Consider the following 21,104-nt stretch of genomic DNA (forward strand, 5'->3'; position numbering starts at 1 on the left):
CCAAATGACCCCATTTTGGAAAGTAGACACCCCAAGCTATTTGCTGAGAGGCATGTCGAGTCCATGGAATATTTTATATTGTGACACAAGTTGCGGGAAAGAGACAAATTTTTTTTTTTTTTTTTGCACAAAGTTGTCACTAAATGATATATTGCTCAAACATGCCATGGGAATAAGTGAAATTACACCCCAAAATACATTCTGTTGCTTCTCCTGAGTACGGGGATACCACATGTGTGAGACTTTTTGGGAGCCTAGCCGCGTATGGGACCCCGAAAACCAAGCACTGCCTTCAGGCTTTCTAAGGGCGTAAATTTTTGATTTCACTCTTCACTGCCTATCACAGTCTCGGAGGCCATGGAATGCCCAGGTGGCACAAAACCCCCCAAATGACCCCATTTTGGAAAGTAGACACCCAAAGCTATTTGCTGAGCGGTATAGTGAGTATTTTGCAGACCTCACTTTTTGTCACAAAGTTTTGAAAATTAAAAAAAGAAAAAAAAAATTTTTTTTTTGTCTTCCTTCATTTTCAAAAACAAATGAGAGCTGCAAAATACTCACCATGCCTCTCAGCAAATAGCTTGGGGTGTCTACTTTCCAAAATGGGGTCATTTGGGGGGGGTTTGTGCCACCTGGGTATTCCATGACCTCCGAAACTGTGATAGGCAGTGAAGAGTGAAATCAAAAATGTACACCCTTAGAAATCCTGAAGGCGGTGATTGGTTTTCGGGGTCTCGTACGCGGCTAGGCTCCTAAAAAGTCCCACACATGTGGTATCCCCGTACTCAAGAGAAGCAGCAGAATGTATTTTGGGGTGCAATTCCACATATGCCCATGACCTGTGTGAGCAATATATCATTTAGTGACAACTTTGTGCAAAAAAAATAAAAAATAAAAAATAAATTGTCACTTTCCCGCAACTTGTGTCAAAATATAAAATATTCCATGGACTCAACATGCCTCTCAGCAAATAGCTTGGGGTGTCTACTTTCCAAAATGGGGTCATTTGGGGGGGTTTGTGCCATCTGGGCATTTTATGGCCTTCAAAACTGTGATAGGTAGTGAGGAGTAAAATCAAAAATGTACGCCCTTAGAAATCCTGAAGGCAGTGATTGGTTTTCGGGGCCCCGTATGCTGCTAGGCTCACAAAAAGTCCCACACATGTGGTATCCCCATACTCAGGAGAAGCAGCTAAATGTATTTTGGGGTGCAATTCCACATATGCCCATGGCCTGTGTGAGCAATATATCATTTAGTGACAACTTTTTGTAATTTTTTTTTTTTTTTTGTCATTATTCAATCACTTGGGACAAAAAAAATGAATATTCAATGGGCTCAAAATGCCTCTCAGCAATTTCCTTGGGGTGTCTACTTTCCAAAATGGGGTCATTTGTGGGGGTTTTGTACTGCCCTGCCATTTTAGCACCTCAAGAAACGACATAGGCAGTCATAAATTAAAGGCTGTGTAAATTCCAGAAAATGTACCCTAGTTTGTAGGCGCTATAACTTTTGCGCAAACCAATAAATATTCACTTATTGACATTTTTTTTACCAAAGACATGTGGCCAAATACATTTTGGCCTAAATGTATGACTAAAATTGAGTTTATTGGATTTTTTTTAGAACAAAAAGTAGAAAATATCATTTTTTTTCAAAATTTTCGGTCTTTTTCCGTGTATAGCGCAAAAAATAAAAACGGCAGAGGTGATCAAATACCATCAAAAGAAAGCTCTATTTGTGGGAAGAAAAGGACGCAAATTTTGTTTGGTTACAGCATTGCATGACCGCGCAATTAGCAGTTAAAGCGTCACAGTGCCAAATTGTAAAAAGTGCTCTGGTCAGGAAGGGGGTAAATCCTTCCGGGGCTGAAGTGGATAGGTAAATATCATGAAATTTCAAATATTAAACATTGGGTTCATGTAAACCTAAATTAAAGATATAAATCATTTCCTTAGTTACTTTTGTAGGTATTTAAATGATTTATACCTACTATACATATTGTTTACAAGTAGAGTGTATATAGGTCAAATAAATTCTGATAATGAGCTTTAATCGTAAGGTGGAGAAAAGGAAAGAGAAAGAAGAAAAAGGGTTGAAAGGTAGAGGTATGGTCCACAAGGTTGTCCCGCTCGTCAGTTTATTATTCTTTTTAGTTCTCTTTGAAGCCTTAGAATGGGTGTCTTTGTAAGTCATTTAATCTGTTACCATGGCAACAGGACAGAGTCACTGAAGTTTGACAGGAACTGTTGTTTTATCCAAGGATGCCAAAGTTTTTAAAATTTTGGAATTTGATTTTGATCGATGGCTACCATCTTAGCATGGGACATTGTATTATTCATTCTGTGAATTGTTTCTGCTAGTACCAATGTAGGAGATTTCCATGCCTTGGCCACTGTTTGTTTTGCAGCCGTTATTAGTTGGATAATAAGTTTGCATTGAGAGAGTGTTAACCATTCCGGTTTTAGATTAAGTAAAGTTAAATATGGATCTGGTTGTATTATTTTTTTAACTATTTTAGATGCAATCACGAAGACTTCCTTCCAGAAGGTTTGGATTACTGGGCACGTCCACCATATGTGTAAATATGTGCCTATTTCTGGGCATCCTCGAAAACAAAGAGCTGAGGTATTAGGTGAATATTTTGCCACTCTAGCGGGTACAAGGTACCAGCGAGTTAGGACTTTATAATTTGTCTCCAGTGCTAAGATGTTGGGTGAAGATGACTTAGATGTGAGCCATATGTTAGACCAGTCCGTGTCTTCTAAAGTTCGTCCCAGGTCCTCCTCCCACCTCTGAATGTAAGAGGGTCTATTAAGATTTGCTACTCCATATAATTGATTATAAAGTGATGAAATTGTACCTTTAGCAAATGGATCTTTTGTACAGATTGATTCAAAAATGGATAATTGGGATAATGGTGTATCCCCCTTTAGGAATGGTGTATAGAAATTTTTGATTTGGAGATATCTAAATATTTCAGAGTTTGGTAGATCATATTTTTCTCTAAGCGATGGGAATGAAAGGAATGATTTAGATGCTATGAAGTCATTTAGTGTCTGAATGCCTGATGTTGTCCAAGCTTTAAAAGAATTTGGGTAGATCCATGCCGGATAAAAGGCCGGATTTCTGATAAAAGAAAGGAGAGGATTGTGTGGAGATTGTAACTGATATTTGGTTTTTAGTTTATCCCAGAGAGATAAGAAGTGTTTAGTTATGGGATTATGAATTTTAAAGCGGTCTTTAGGATCAAGCCATAATAAATTTGATATTAATAGAGGGTCATTTTCTGAAGCCTCTATAAATACCCATAATGGGATTTCCTGTTTTGCATGGTATTTGGACAGACTGGCCAAATGTGCTGCTCTGTAGTAGTTAGTAAAATTAGGGTATCCCAGGCCTCCTTTATTTTTGGGAAGATGTAGTGTGTGTATAGGTATACGTGGTTTAGAAGAGCCCCATATAAACGAAGTTGCTCTTTTTTGTACTATTCTCAAAAAATAGGAAGGAATTGGAATAGGGAGGACTCTGAATAGATAAAGCAATTTGGGTAGAATAGTCATTTTGATTGCATTAATCTTCCCTATCCAGGATAAAGGAAGTTGCGACCATTGTTTTATTAGATTTGTGATCTGTCTTAATACAGGAGGATAATTGGTTGAGAATAAGTCAGAATGAGATGCTGTTAAATGAATTCCAAGATATGGGATTGATTTTTCTGCCCATGTGAATGGGAGTGCAGCCCTAGCCAGGATCAATTCCATGTTTGTGAGTGAAATATTAAGCACTAGGCATTTCTTAGGATTAATCATAAGGCCGGATAGGGCTGCAAATCCATCAAGAGCTGGTATTAAGTTAGGACCAGAGACCTGTGGTGATGATAGAAAAAGTAATATATCGTCTGCAAATATACATAATTTGTGTGTAATACCTCTTACTTCAATGCCAGTTATAGTTTGGTTTGTTCTGATGTATTGGGCCATGGGTTCGAGTATAAGGGCAAATAATAAGGGAGATAATGGGCAACCCTGTCGGGTACCTCTTTCGATATTAAAGGCTTCAGATTTGTATCCAGCATATTTTATATAGGCTTTGGGTTTATTATATAATGCTTTGATCCATGTTAAAAAGTGGGGTCCAAAACCCCATTTTTGTAATGAATATTGCATATATTGCCAAGATACTGTGTCAAATGCCCTCTTAATATCGAGAGATAGAAAACATAAAGGGATTTTCCGTTTTTTAGCAATATGTGCCAATAACACTGCCCTGCGTATATTATCGCCTGCCTGTCTATTTGGCATGAAGCCTACTTGATCTCTATGTATTAATTTTCCTATAATGCTATTGAGGCGTTTTGCTATTATTTTTGCTAATAATTTAATATCGAGGTTTAACAGAGAGATAGGCCGATAATTCACACAGGAAGTATCATCAGAAAGGGGTTTTGGGATCATACAAACAATTGCCATTAGTGTTTCTTGCCGAAAAGAATGTCCATCTAGAAGTTTGTTAAAAGTTTCAGTGAGAATGGGAGAGAGTATTTCTGAGAATGTTTTATAGTATAAAGCCGAGTAGCCGTCTGGGCCTGGTCTTTTGTTAAGTTTTAGGTCTTTTATGGCGTTAGCAACTTCATCTATAGTTATAGGCTCATCCAAACTGCTTTTTTGATTCTGAGATAACTCAGGTAAGGTTATTTTTGAGAAGAAGGATTCAGCCTCTGTAGGATTAAATTCATTGTTTGTCTTGTATAAAGTTGCGAGATGTGAGTGAAATTTATGGACTATTTTAACTGGATTACAAGTGTAAACATTTTTTGATAATTTCAAACGTATTGGTTTGAAAGATTTGTTAGTTGAATTTAATGCCCGAGCCAAATATGTACCTGGTTTGTTTGTATTCATGTAGAAATTGTGTTTGGAGCGTTTGAGGGATTTATCAACTGACTCAGTGAGAAATAGATCGTATTCCAATCTAGATTTTTCCAGATGAGATTTTGTACTCTGAGATGGATTATCTTGAAATGATATGTAGGCTGCATTAAAATTGAGTTCTAGTTTTTTTGCTAGATTTTTGCGTTCCCGTTTAAATAGTGCCATTTGTCTTTGTATTGTACCACGCAAGACAGGCTTATGAGCTTCCCACAGTATTATTGGGGAGATGTCTGTTGTATTATTAATTGATATGTATTCCTTTAAAGCTTGTCCAATGGCCATCTGATGTAGTGGGTGTTTGAGCATTATGTCCGGTAAGTACCACGTTGGGTCATGCGCTTTTGGTATGGCTGAGGCTATAGTAGTGTATACTGCATTATGGTCAGACCACGGAATCGGAATTATATCTGATGCAATAATTTCTGGTATCATTCCTATTGTTAGAAAAATATGATCTATTCTGGTGAAGGTTTGATGAGGGTGCGAGAAATAAGTGAATTTCTTTTTCATTGGGTTACTTTCTCTCCACGAATCTACCAGATTGTATTTGGAAAGAAGTTGAGAAAAAGGTAATCTAGAGGTTATTTTGGATGGTGTAAAAGGTGATTTATCTAGAAATGGGAGAAGGACCTGGTTCGAATCCCCACACATTATCACTGTTCCTATTTTGTGTGTATTAATCACTTGTAATATATGTGAGAGGAATGGTGAAGGTTGTTTGTTAGGAGCGTAGTAGGAAATCACTGTGATTGCTGTATCCATTATATAACCCATGAGTATCAGGTATCTACCTTCTGGGTCTTTAATTTCTGATGATAAGGTGAATGGTGTGGATCGGTGAAATGCAATTAGAGTTCCCCTTTGCTTGGTACAGGCAGAAGCCGTGTAAATTTGTTGATAAAAAGGAGAAATATATTTTGGAGTAGAATCTTTGGTGAAGTGTGTTTCTTGGAGGCATACTATGTGAGCCTTCTTGTTATGGAAAGTACGGAAGGCTTTGGTCCTTTTTTGAGGGACATTTATTCCCTGAACATTCAGGGAAAGTATATTCAGTGGTGCCATGGCAATAGATCAAATAGTTTTGACTTACTTTTTGTTATGCAGAGCTGACTGCGCAGATCAACCTGTGTGGACTGAAGAGATGAATAGATAGAAAAGAAACCAGTGAATTCTGGAGTAAAGAGTAAACAAAAAACATATCAGATTAGATGATACATTGTATAAATTATTTTTTGCAAGTAATCACAATTTACCCGTGAAAGAGAATAAATATCTCTCTCAGGGGAATAAGTGCCTTCGTCACACTCCCACATAATATGGTTGGGAGAATGAGGAGGGCTAATGGGGGTACACGGATCTTCCGCTTACAGGAGAGAAGTGCTATGTCAAAAGACATCAAAATGATGTTTCATTAATTGGAGTGCAGAATATAGTTTTTGTTGAAATTATTTATTCCAGGGTGGTTGTATATGGTTAGTCTTGCCCTAGGCTAAATAATTCAGTTAGAAAGGTACTGTTAATAACTTTGGTATTGATGAAGATAGTTTGAATTATTTTGGGATTTTAACCCTTTTAGAGTAAACAATTACATATTTTATTCATATGTAACTGTTTAGATATGTTAACTCATAAAATTGAGGTTGTATTGCTTCAGATTAGAATAAACAAAAACATAATTCTAGGAACTAGTTAGGTAATAATATATTTGTTTTAAGAAAAGAAAGAAAAAGCTTCCATTACTTCTGGATTATTGAACATATTTGTCCTAAAAAGTAATAAATCTATTGTTATTACCTGATAATATATAACTGAACAAGAATTTCCTTATTTCACTTATATATTCTAAGGCTATATGAATCAGAAGTAATAAGAAATATAACTGGAATGTAACATGATCCCACACAGTGTGTGACTATCAGAATGCAGTTACATTCAGTTATAAATACAGGTTTTTTATAGAGAACCATCTCTTAGTATAATAAATGAAGAGATATCAGGAATTAGGATGTCAGTCCATTGAATCTTCTTGGTCCATGGATGATGTGGCATAACGGCCTCTTTTGTGAGAATGATGATTCCCATTTTGTTCTGAAATTTTCTGGGTGCTGCCTGAAGGTGAAGATGACGCCATTCTTCTGCGTGTGGGAGTGTTGCTGCTTGTGGGTTCTGTCAGATTTAATTTTAAAAGGGTTTGTTGTAGTTCATCTGCTGATCTGCTTCTGTAAATTGTACCTTGGTAGTTAAATCTGACTGAAAAAGGGAAGCCCCATTGATACATAATGTTGTGGCGTTGCAGTTCCATTAGTTGGGGTTTCATGGATTGTCTTTTAGTAATAGTAAGTTGGGATAGGTCAGCAAAAATTTGATAATTGTGTCCTTGAAAATTAAGTTCCTTTTTTTCTCTTGCAGCAATTAGTATTTGTTCTTTCGTTCTGTAATAATGAAATTTTGTGATTATATCACGTGGGGGTCCATCTTTCTTTTTGGCTGTGAGGGCTCTGTGTACTCTGTCCAGTTCTAAACGTTCAATAGGGATATCTGGCTTTAGTTCTTGTAATAGAGCAGTAATAGTAGATTGCAGGTCTGTCACAGTTTCAGGTATTCCCCTTATGCGCAAGTTTGAACGTCTGGCTCTATTTTCGTAATCTTCGAGCTTAGTTTGAAGTATTAAATTCTCTTTTTTTAATTGTTCCAATTCTGTTATATTTTCTTGGGTTGTAATTTCAATTTCATCCATTTTTATTTCTAAGGCTGCGGTGCGGTTTCCCAGCTCTCTTATTTCTTTGGTTAGGCTTTTTGTTATTTGGTCTGAGGTTTGTTTTAAAGCCTTATGAAGCATCTTTTCAAATTGTAATAATATTACTGGGAATACTGAGGAGGCTTGTGGAGAAGTTTGTGAGAGGATTTGTTCTGTATCTGACTCAAATGGAGAGTCTTGCTGTGACATTTTCTGTCTGTGAGAGCGCCCTGATGCTGTATCTTGTGAGGTGACTGAAGCTGCTTCAGCTGCAGTGAGTGCCTGTGATCTCTTTGTGAGGTGATTCTTATTTCTGCCACGGTTTCCTCCCAGTACCATATTTCCTGCCCAAACTTTCACAGTTTGTTCCCTGGGGCAAAAAGGTTCAAATGGATACCTTTTGAGCCTGCAGGCTCCGCTTTGTCCTTCTCTTCTCTCCTCAGCGGTGTGGAGCTCTAACAATGCATGTCTGCTCCGCTAGGCTCTGCCTCCTGCCCCCTCTCTTTCCACTATTTCAACCCCAAAGTTGCGTGATTTACAATGTGCTTTTTCGGCTTGTTTTCCACTATTGCAACTTGTCATGCCACTAGGGACTGAAAAGTTGCATCACAAGTTCTACCCCATGATTTACAATAAGTACCGTTCATATGTCTGCGATTTCAAGTTGCAGCAACTTCATAGTAGTCCCTGCACTACTTTGGTCCCACTTTGGTGCGACTTGAGGTCCATAGACCTCAAAAATACACAGGCATTGCTTCAAGTTTCGGCAAAAAATAGCGGGAAACTCGCGGCAAAAAACACGCAACTTTGGACTTGCAATGGTGGAAACCGAGCCTTAATGCCATTTCATGTCACTAGTTCAAAACATCGGAGAAAAAGTTGCACTGAAGTTGGAACAAAGTAGTGCAAGAACTTTTTTTGGAGTTGCACCAATTAGATTGGGGGAACATTGAAATACATGTGTTTTGACTTGTCCTGCGACTTCACATGTGTCAAGTCGCACAACAACTCACAGTAGTGGAAAGAGAGCCTAATGCCCCGTACACATGGTCGGACATTGATCAGACATTCCGACAACAAAATCCTAGGATTTTTGCCGACGGATGTTGGCTCAAACTTGTCTTGCATACACACGGTCACACAAAGTTGTCGGAAAATCCGATCGTTCTGAACGCGTTGATGTAAAACACATACATCGGGACTATAAATGGGGCAGTAGCCAATAGCTTTCATCTCTTAATTTATTCTGAGCATGCGTGGCACTTTGTGCATCGGATTTGTGTACACACGATCGGAATTTCCCCCACAACGGATTTTGTTGTCGGAAAATTTTATAGCCTGTTCTCAAACTTTGTGTGTCGGAAAATCGATGGAAAATGTGTGATGGAGCCTACACACGGTCGGAATTTCCGACAACAAGGTCCTATCACACATTTTCCGTCAGAAAATCCGACCGTGTGTACAGGGCATTAGGCCACTTGGGACTGAAAAGTTGCATCACAAGTTCTACCCCATGATTTACAATGAGTACCATTCATATGTGTGCGACTTGCTTACGCCTACACAGCGGGAACACATCTTTATTACAGAAATCCATATTTGGCATGGAAATTAACCACTTGCTTACAGGGCACTTAAACCCCCCTGCTGTGCAGACCAATTTTCAGCGCTGATGCACTTTGAATGACAATTGCGTGGTCATACTAGCCAAATGTTTTATTTTTAAAGTTCCCACAAATAGAGCATTCTTTTGGTGGTATTTGATCACCTCTGTGGTTTTTTTCTTTTGTTCAAAAAAAAGAAAAGACAGATTTTTAAAAATAATTTTGTATATTTTTGGATGTTTTGATATTAAATTTTGCAAACAGGTAATTTTTCTCCTTCATTGATGTACGCTGATGAGGCAGCACTGATGGGCACACTGATAGGCAGCACTGCTTGGGACCACTGGTGGGCATTGATAGGTGGTACTGGTGGGCATAGACGAGGCAGAATTGCCTCTTTGGGACCAATGTCCCTTGCACCTAAGCCGGTGATCAGCTTTTATTTTTATCCTCATGCTGTCAGCGCGAAGAGAAAAAATAAACAATTACCGAGCTTTAGTTTACATCCTGTGATCAGCCGTCATTGGCTGACAGCTAATCGCGTGGTAAGGGGCTGGGATCCGGCCTTACTTCAATCTGTGATCACCCGAGTCTCAGTGACTCAGTGCGCACTGCACGCCCTGCAAGGAGCACACGGGGAGCCTGTCCTATGACAGCCTCCCAGAAATTCAGGTCCACGCTGTGGCCGTCGTTTGGTTATAGCACAGTCACCAAGTGGTTAATAGAAAAACAGATGCAGATTTCTAGGACTGGCCAAAAATAATGTTTAGAGTCAAAGGCAACTGATTACTTTCTATTAAAGGTCTAAATGGGCCATTAACATGCATCACAATTGAACTTAGGAATGTGTCTTTGCAAAGTTAAACTAACTAAAATACTTTCTTATTTTTGCTTGGGGATAGACCACGGAGGGATTAGAAGTTTTGTCAGATGTCTACACCCCTGATAGGGTGAAGATACCTCCCAAATTTTGCCAATTTCTCATTCAAAATTATTCACTTCCTGTCACATAGCCAAACAGGAAGTGAGGGTAAAACCCTACCAATGTATGTCCTTGGGGACACACAGGTCAATCTAAATAGTTTCCCCATTCGGGAAATTGCACTCTAGCATTTTGCCATGTACATCCCAAATTATTATGTATTTTGGGGTTTATTTACTAAAAGGTAAATCAGCTTTGCACTACAAGTACACTTATAAGTGCAGTTGCTGGAGATCCGAGGGGGACAAGCAAGGAAAAGAAAAAAAAAACAGCATCTTTGCCTCTACATGATTGGATGATAAAATCACCAGTGCTTCCCCTCTGATTTTCATCAACTACACTTGTATTGCAGAAAGGATTTGCCTTTAAAAAAAACCCAAAATACCTAATAATTTGGGGTATACACAACAAAGTGCTAGAGTGCAATTTGCATAGTGGGGGCACTAGTTAGATTGACCTGTGTGTCCCCAAGGAAAAATATTGTTAGGGTTTTACTCTCACTTCCTGTTTGGCTATGTGACAGGAAGCAAAGCCAATTTTAAGAAAAGGGACACAAAGCCCAACCTTAAAAAATAAATAAATAAATAAAAATTTAAAAAAAAATCTTGATTTCCCTCAATGGCTTTGTATTTTGGACAGCCATTTTAGATAAGATAAAATTTCCTAAACATGTCCTGTTGGGGGGGGGGGGGGGGTACTTGAGGACTGAGGCTGAAAACCACTGCTCAAAAAGAAAATTGAATACTTACCACTCTGAAATGTTACTTTCCTGGTCACTATCCATGGCAGCATACACACAATCCATGCATGTGCTACCTTGAAGGCACCAGGAAAGTAACTTAAAACTAAAAAAAAAAAAAAAAAAAAGGGATTTGTCTAAGACATGCCAATCAGCCTAGTTAAGCTGCAGCTGGGAAATCGGTTGCATGAAAAGAACACACATAAAACATAAAAAATTTGAAACAATTTTATTAGTCCCCCCCAAAAAAACAGGACTTGGAAAAGAAGCAAGGAAAGCAAAATACACACATGTATGTTAATTTGAGACACTAAGGCTGGATTCACACCTATGCATTTTTAGTGCTTTTTGCATTTTGCAGATTTGCACTACAGTCCATTTAACATGGTTTCCTATGGAACATGTTCTGTAGTGCAAATCTGCAAAATGCAAAAAGCACTAAAAATGCATAGGTGTGAATCCAGCCTTACAGAATATGTTTGAGATTTGACCCTTTTGCAGTGTAAATTAACAGGAGTTAAAAGGAGTGCACCCACAAATGGACATCTATTAAGGATTAAAACAACATTAGGCACAAGATCTTGAGAAAGAATTTTAAAAATAATGCAGCACAGACAGTTAAATCAAAGTGAACAATGTAAAAACAACACACACACACACACCATGCCCAGAAACATCCAAAAAAGAGGGGGAAAACAAGCACTGGACTGCATCAAAAATGCACCAAAAACGCACTGGAACGCATCAAAAACGCGCATGCAGAAAAGAACCTGGAACGCGTCCAGACTGCGTTTCTATGGTGATCATATGCATGCACGTTTTTAATGCGTTCCAGTGCATTTTTGGTGCGTTTTTGATGCAGTCCAGTGCTTGTTTCCCCCCTCTTTTTTCTTAAGCTTAAATAAGGACAAGTGTGTTGCAGTGCGTTTTTGGTGTATTTTGGTGCGTTCCAGTGCGTTTTTGATGCATTTTAGAGCGTTCCAGTACAGTCCAGTGCAAAAAAAATGCAGCATGTTCTAAATTTTTTTCTGGAACTGGAAACGCACTGGAACTGCAAGCACTGGTGTGAACTATGCCATTGAAAACCATATAACCTACTTTCCGTGCATTTTTGATGCAGAAAAAAATGCACTGGACTGCATGTGGTGTGAACTGGCCCTTAAGGAATAAAAGTTATTTAAAAATACTCGCAGCTACAATGAAATGTCGGTCCGGCAATACACATAAAAGTTAATTGATAAAAACAGCATTAAGGAAAAAAACTAAATTAATAACAAAAAAAGTGTGGGGTTCCCCCGAAATTCCATACCAGGCCCTTCAGGTCTGGTATGGATATTAAGGGGAACCCTGCGCCAAAGTAAAACAAAAAATGGCATGGGGGGTCCCCCTCAAAATCCATAACAGGCCCTTCAGGTCTGGCATGGATTTTAAGGGGAACCCAGCGCCAACATTTTTTAAAAAATGGCATGGGGTCCCCCTAAAAATCCATACCAGACCCTTATCCGAGCATGCAACCTGGCAGGCCACAGGAAAAGAGGGGGGACGAGAGAACGCCCTCCTCCTGAACCATACCAGGCCATATGCCCTCAACATTGGCAGGGTGCTTTGGGGTCCCCCCCAAAGCATCTTGTCCACATGTTGATGAGGAAAAGGGCACCATCCCCACAACCCTTGCCCAGTGGTTGTGGGGGTCTGCGGGCGGGGGGCTTATCAGAATCTGGAAGCCCTCTTTAACAAGGGGACCCCCACATCCCGGCCCCCCTGTGTGAAATGGTAAGGGGGTACAAAAGTACCCTTACCATTTCACAAAAAAAGGGTCAAAAATGTTAAAAATGACAAAAGACAGTTTTTGACAATTCCTTTATTTAAATGCTTCTTCTTTCCATCTTCTATCTTCTTTCTTCTATCATCTATCTTCCTTCGGCTTCTTCCTCCATCTTCTTCTTCCTCCGATCCTCTGCTTCTTGCTCCGGTGTTCTCGTCCGGCATCTTCCTCCGCGGCATCTTCTTCCCTTCTTCGTTCTCACGCCGTTCTCGAGCAGAGGATCGGAAGAAGATGAAGAAGAAGATGGAGGAAGAAACCGAAGGAAGATAGAAGAAAGAAGATGGAAAGAAGAAGCATTTAAATAAAGGAATTTTCAAAAACTGTCTTTTGTCATTTTTAACATTTTTGACACTTTTTTTGTGAAAATGGTAGGGGTACTTTTGTACTCCTTACCATTTCACACGGGGGGGCTGGGATATGGGGGTCCCCTTGTTAAAGGGGGCTTCCAGATTCTGATAAGCCCTGAAGGGCATGGTATGGATTTTGAGGGGCACCCCCACGCCATTTTTTTTTTTTTGGCGTGGGGTTCCCCTTAATATCCATACCAGACCTGAAGGGCCTGGTATTAAATTTCGCGGGAACTCCACGCATTTTTTTTCGTAATTTAGGTTTTTTTTCTTAATGCTGTTTTTATCAATGAACTTTTATGTGTATTGCCGGACCCGAAATTTCATTATAGCCGGGAAGTGAACTAGCGTTAAAAAAAAAAGTCTAGAGGTGCGCCCATTCAACCTATGCAAATGCATTTGCGTTGCTTGACATTTAGTAATATTTTGCCGGCGCACTGAACCAAGGCATTTGAACAAGCGCAAATGCCGTTTGAGCATGCGCAGTGCATAAATTCACCTCCCGCAGTACTAAATGTATTTGCCGGCGCAGCCGGCTTGTCAGAAAAAGTTCTCATTCTATTTTGGGCACATTTGTGACTTAGGCAGTTAGTACTACACTTCCCCACATCACCCCACATCACCCCCATAATATTGGCACTTCCAGCTTGTTTAAATTTTAAGTTAAAGATGCCATGCACCATGTCTATAGTGGCGTACCGATCGCCTCTTCCCGTGCGCTGGGAAGAGAATAGTAAATGGGGGATTGCGCTGTGTTACCGGCGCAAATATTTTGTAAATACAAAAATGTCATTTGCGCATCGGAGTGCGCCGCAACTCATGGCATAAACGCTTTGTAAATCAGCCCAATTGTAACATTGCAGAAAAGAACACCACATATCCCACGCGGATTCAAAACATGCCCACGTGGATGGAGCCAAAGAGTTTCGAATAGCATTCTTCACAGGAATCAGATCAGTGTCCATAAATGTGGAGGACGTGACTGTCCGGTTTTGTCTGCATCAGGAACTAACTCCCAATATCTGGCCATCTGTTGACAAGATAAAGAGTCAGCAATGAGATTATTAATTCATGGAACATATTTAGCCTTCAACCAGATATTCAATTCTAAACACTGACACACTAAATAACGAAGAATAGAAATAACCGGAAGTGATTTAGAAACCAAACTATTAATCACAAAAAAAAAACACCTTTATTATCTGAATGCAAAAGTATCCTCTTATTTCTAAACCGTTCACCTCATAATTCAAGAGCTAAGATAACAGGAAACAACTCAAGGCAGTTACTAATGTGAGAGATACTGGTTATGGGTAGGGATGAGCTTCGAGTTCGAGTCGAACTCATGTTCGACTCGAACATTGGCTGTTCGCAAGTTCACCGAACAGCGAACAATTTGGGGTGTTCGCGGCAAATTCGAATGCCGCGGAACACCCTTTAAAAGTCTATGGGAGAAATCAAAAGTGCTAATTTTAAAGGCTAATATGCAAGTTATTGTCATAAAAAGTGTTTGGGGACCTGGGTCCTGCCCCAGGGGACATGGATCAATGCAAAAAAAAGTTTTAAAAACGGCCGTTTTTTCAGGAGCAGTGATTTTAATAATACTTAAAGTCAATCAATAAAAGTGTAATATCCCTTTAAATTTCGTACCTGGGGGGTGTCTATAGTGTGCCTGTAAAGGGGCGCATGTTTCCTGTGTTTAGAACAGTCTGACAGCAAAATGACATTTTGAAGGAAAAAACTCATTTAAAACTACCCGCGGCTATTGCATTGCCGACAATACACATAGAAGTTCATTGATAAAAACGGCATGGGAATTCCCCAAAGGGGAACCCCGAACCAAAATTTAAAAAAAAAAATGACGTGGGGGTCCCCCTAAATTCCATACCAGGCCCTTCAGGTCTGGTATGGATATTAAGGGGAACCCCGGCCAAAATTAAAAAAAAAAAAATGACGTGGGGTTCCCCCTAAATTCCATACCAGACCCTTCAGGTCTGGTATGGATTTTAAGGGGAACCCCGCGCCAAAAAAAAAAAAAAAAAACGGCGTGGGGTCCCCCCAAAAATCCATACCAGACCCTTATCCGAGCACGCAACCTGGCAGGCCGCAGGAAAAGAGGGGGGGACGAGAGTGCGGCCCCCCCTCCCTCCTGAACCGTACCAGGCCACATGCCCTCAACATTGGGAGGGTGCTTTGGGGTAGCCCCCCAAAACACCTTGTCCCCATGTTGATGAGGACAAGGGCCTCATCCCCACAACCCTGGCCGTTGGTTGTGGGGGTCTGCGGGCGGGGGGCTTATCGGAATCTGGAAGCCCCCTTTAACAAGGTGACCCCCAGATCCCGGCCCCCCCCCTGTGTGAAATGGTAAGGGGGTACATAAGTACCCCTACCATTTCACGAAAAAAGTGTCAAAAATGTTAAAAATGACAAGAGACAGTTTTTGACAATTCCTTTATTTAAATGCTTCTTCTTTCTTCTATCTTGCTTCATCTTCTGGTTCTTCTGGCTCTTCTGGTTCTTCTGGTTCTTCCTCCGGCGTTCTCATCCAGCATCTCCTCCGCGGCGTCTTCTGTCTTCTTCTCCTCGGGCCGCTCCGCACCCATGGCATGGGGGGGAGGCTCCCGCTCTTCTCTTCTTCTCTTCTTCTCTTCTTCTTTTCTTCTTTTCTTCTTTTCTTCTTTTCTTCTTTTCTTCTCTTCTTCTCTTCTTCTTCATTTTCTTCTCCGGGCCGCTCCGCAATCCATGCTGACATGGAGGGAGGCTCCCGCTGTGTGACGGCGCTCCTCGTCTGACAGTTCTTAAATAACGGGGGGGGCGGGGCCACCCGGTGACCCCGCCCCCCTCTGACGCACGGTGACTTGACGGGACTTCCCTGTGGCATTCCCCGTGACGTCACAGGGAAGTCCCGTCAAGTCACCGTGCGTCAGAGGGGGGCGGGGTCACCGGGTGGCCCCGCCCCCCCCGTTATTTAAGAACTGTCAGACGAGGAGCGCCGTCACACAGCGGGAGCCTCCCTCCATGTCAGCATGGATTGCGGAGCGGCCCGGAGAAGAAAATGAAGAAGAAGAGAAGAAGAGAAGAAAAGAAGAAAAGAAGAAGAGAAGAAGAGAAGAGCGGGAGCCTCCCCCCCATGCCATGGGTGCGGAGCGGCCCGAGGAGAAGAAGACAGAAGACGCCGCGGAGGAGATGCTGGACGAGAACGCCGGAGGAAGAACCAGAAGAACCAGAAGAGCCAGAAGAACCAGAAGATGAAGCAAGATAGAAGAAAGAAGAAGCATTTAAATAAAGGAATTGTCAAAAACTGTCTCTTGTCATTTTTAACATTTTTGACACTTTTTTCGTGAAATGGTAGGGGTACTTATGTACCCCCTTACCATTTCACACAGGGGGGGGGCCGGGATCTGGGGGTCACCTTGTTAAAGGGGGCTTCCAGATTCCGATAAGCCCCCCGCCCGCAGACCCCCACAACCACCGGCCAGGGTTGTGGGGATGAGGCCCTTGTCCTCATCAACATGGGGACAAGGTGTTTTGGGGGGCTACCCCAAAGCACCCTCCCAATGTTGAGGGCATGTGGCCTGGTACGGTTCAGGAGGGAGGGGGGGCCGCACTCTCGTCCCCCCCTCTTTTCCTGCGGCCTGCCAGGTTGCGTGCTCGGATAAGGGTCTGGTATGGATTTTTGGGGGGACCCCACGCCGTTTTTTTTTTTTTTTTTGGCGCGGGGTTCTCCTTAAAATCCATACCAGACCTGAAGGGTCTGGTATGGAATTTAGGGGGAACCCCACGTCATTTTTTTTTTTTAATTTTGGCCGGGGTTCCCCTTAATATCCATACCAGACCTGAAGGGCCTGGTATGGAATTTAGGGGGACCCCCACGTCATTTTTTTTTTTTAATTTTGGTTCGGGGTTCCCCTTTGGGGAATTCCCATGCCGTTTTTATCAATGAACTTCTATGTGTATTGTCGGCAATGCAATAGCCGCGGGTAGTTTTAAATGAGTTTTTTCCTTCAAAATGTCATTTTGCTGTCAGACTGTTCTAAACACAGGAAACATGCGCCCCTTTACAGGCACACTATAGACACCCCCCAGGTACGAAATTTAAAGGGATATTACACTTTTATTGTTTGACTTTAAGCATTATTAAAATCACTGCTCCTGAAAAAACGGCCGTTTTTAAAACTTTTTTTTGCATTGATCCATGTCCCCTGGGGCAGGACCCAGGTCCCCAAACACTTTTTATGACAATAACTTGCATATAAGCCTTGAAAATTAGCACTTTTGATTATTCATGTTCGTGTCCCATAGACTTTAATGGTGTTCGCATGTTCGAACGAACTTTTTTCCTGTTCGCATGTTCTGGTGCGAACCGAACAGGGGGGTGTTCGGCTCATCCCTAGTTATGGGACTATTCCCTGTGAAGTGGGAATAAGTCCAGTGGAAAAATTGCTTTCAGAGACTTTCTGCAAGTGAATACCTTGTGTAGTAACAAAGCCCAGTTTAAAGTTGAACCTGTAGCAAGCTTGAGGACTGTATATTACCTTCTTATTGATGTCTGAAAACATCCGCGCCAAACCATTGCCTAGATCCAGGACCTGTTATGTTTGTCAAGTTTGATGTTACCATCAAGCTACCCAGTGGCGTAACTAAAACCTTCAGGGCCCCGATGCAAGAAATCATGAAGGGCCCCCCTGACCCCTGGACAGCGCTTTTCCTAGGGGGATGTCTGATAAGAGGAGGAGCAACGAGAGCCGCTGAGGGACCCCATAAGTCGGTGTTCGGGGCCACTCTGTGCAAAACTAACTGCACAATGAAGTTATGACATGTTTGTTATTTAAAAAAAAAAACCTTTACAATCACTTTAAGGGGTTAAAACAGGTGGTCAGGAGGCAACATATTGCCTCTTTACCGCCTGTCAAATGCCGCTGAAAAGCGATCTGAGCATGGATCGCTTTTCAGAGGAATAGCATTTTGTTGCTGGTACTTTGAACGAGCAAGAAAAAAAAATCAGTCCTGATTGTACACATATAGGGTGTCAGGATTAAACGTGCATACATAAAATGTGCATACATACATCTAAACAATGGCGGCTGGTGCTCAAAATTTTTTGGGGGGCGCAAACATTTTTTGAAAAAAAATCATCAAATGCAGCCACTGTGCCCATCAAACGCTGCCACTGTGCCCATCCATTGCAGCCACTGTGCTCATCAATTGCAGCCACTGTGCCACTTAAATGCTGCCAGTGTGCCATCAAACGCAGCCACTGTGCCAAACGCTGACACTGTGCCCATCAAACGCAGCCACTGTGCCCATCAAACGCTGCCAGTGTGCCCATCAAACGCTGCCACTGTGCCACTTAAATGCAGCCACTGTGCCATCAGTTGCTGCCACTGTGCCCATAAAATGCTGCCACTGTGCCACTTAAATGCTGCCAGTGTGCCCATCAAACGCAGCCACTGTGCCATCAATTGCTGCCACTGTGCCCATAAAATGCTGCCACTGTGCCACTTAAATGCTGCCAGTGTGCCCATCAAATGCAGCCACTGTGCAAAACGCTGCCACTATGCCCATCAAACGCTACCAGTGTGCCCATCAAATGCTGCCAGTGTGCCCATCAAACGCTGCCACTGTGCCCAATAAATGCTGCCAGTGTTCCATCAAACGCAGCCACTGTGCCAAACGCTGCCACTGTGCCCATCAAACGCAGCCAGTGTGGCCATCAAACGCTGCCAGTGTGCCCATTAAATGCTGCCAGTGTGCCCTTGAATGCCCCCAGTGTGACCCCCGACCGCTCATCGGCACTTACCCTGTCTTGGTGGGGCAGCGGGTGACGGCGACGAGTGGGGTCCTCCATGTGTCTCCTGCTGTCCACATCTCCCGTCCTCTCCTCCTGATAGGCATCCAATAGCGGCGCCTTACGTTTCAGCCAATCAGGTGACAGGTAACAGACCCGAGCACCTGATTGGTGGAGAGGCAGTTTAGTGTTAGGAAAGCGAATAGTCATTCGCTTTTCTAACACAGCTGAGTGGCCTGTGAGGTCACCTTTTTTGATGCCTATTAGAGCCTATGGCTCTAATCCGGTGCTTCAAAAACACCCCCTGCCGCTGTAATTCAGGTTCCCTGCACCCAAAAAGGGGCTGGGCGCCTGAATGGGGGGTGGCAGCGGCGGCCATAGATAGATTCATGCAATGCATGAATCTATCTATTGGTGATAGAGGGGTGACTGGAGAGAGAGGGCGGCGCCCGTGCGCCCTTAATTCATGGGCCATCATTGCATCTAAACACACACACATACACATAGATAAACACACACATAATATACACACACATATACTGTATATACACACACAAACACATATACATATATAAATACACACATAAACACATGCAAACACATACATGAACACACATATAAACATACATGAACACACATATAAACATACATGAACACACATATAAACATACATGAACACACACTTACAGAAAGCCTTTTTAAAAAGGGCAGTGCTTTACCTCACCTCTTCCTGCCGGGTACTGCACTATAGGGGGAGACAAAGAGCACAGCACACACTGCTTTCACTTTAGAACAGTGTGATAAGCTCCCCGCACAATGCCGATTACAGGTCGGCTAACGATGGGGAGATCGATCTCAGCCGCTCCTCCTATCAAGATAAACAGGGGGGCCCTCAAGGGCCCCCTGCAGCATGGGGCCCAGTCGCCATGGCGACCTCAGCGACCCCTATACTTCCGCCACTGAAGCTACCTGATTTCAAAGCCTTGGTGACTTGGGCACTATATGCCTCTCCAAGTCATCATTATCCGGTAAGCCTCCCTCTTTCACGGGTGGTGGCTTTCTCTTTCCATCCTTGGAGTTTTTATGAAGTGTCAGTCTTGGTTGGACTTTCACCCCATTGTGGTTTGGATCACCCTGCATATTTAGACTTTGTGACCTTTTACTACAATCTTATCTGACAGCCTTTTTCCGGATCATGGTTTATACAAACCACCTTATTTATTATTTATTTTTTACAATTTCCAGTTATTTTGTTTCACCTTTTTCGCACACCCCTTAGGGATATATCACTTATCCATTTGTGTAGTCACCTTTATTGATATATTCAATTTTATATATTTCATTGTCTGATTTACCATATATTGTGGTGTTCACTTAATATGTGTTACACACTAATTTTTATATAACTTTAAAATAGTTATGCATATATATTTTTATTGAATTTAATAGCGCTACACATTTATACCCCTAACTCAAGAAGTATGATATTATTAACAAAACCCTTATCAATTCAAGAAGAATGCCAACTATTAGCTGACCAGTGACTCTGCCAAAAGGCCCCACATCCACAAGCTCCAGAAGCATCCGTATAAAGATTAACAGCAGAAGCGACACAAAAGGGGTCACAAAAAGCATCAATTAACCACTTCAGCCCTGGACCATTATGCTGCCTAAGGACCAGAGGACTTTTTCCAATTTGGCACTGCGTCGCTTTAACTGCTAATTGCGCGGTCATGTAATGCTGTACCCAAACGAAATTTGCATCCTTTTCTTCCCACAAATAGAGCTTTCTTTTGATGGTATTTGATCACCTCTGCAGTTTTTATTTTTTGCGCTATAAACGGAAAAAGACCGAAAATTTTGAACAAAAGTGATATTTTCTACTTTTTGTTATAAAAAAAATCCAATAAACTCAATTTTAGTCATACATTTAGGCCAAAATGTATTCGGCCACATGTCTTTGGTAAAAAAAAGTCAATAAGCGTATATTTATTGGTTTGCGCAAAAGTTATAGCGTCTACAAGCTAGGATACATTTTCTGGAATTTACACAGCTTTTAGTTTATGACTGCCTATGTCATTTCTTGAGGTGCTAAAATGGCAGGGCAGTACAAAACCCCCCCAAATGACCCCATTTTGGAAAGTAGACCCC

This window comes from Aquarana catesbeiana, linkage group LG05, assembly GCF_042186555.1.
Source record: "Aquarana catesbeiana isolate 2022-GZ linkage group LG05, ASM4218655v1, whole genome shotgun sequence".
NCBI lineage: Eukaryota > Metazoa > Chordata > Amphibia > Anura > Ranidae > Aquarana > Aquarana catesbeiana.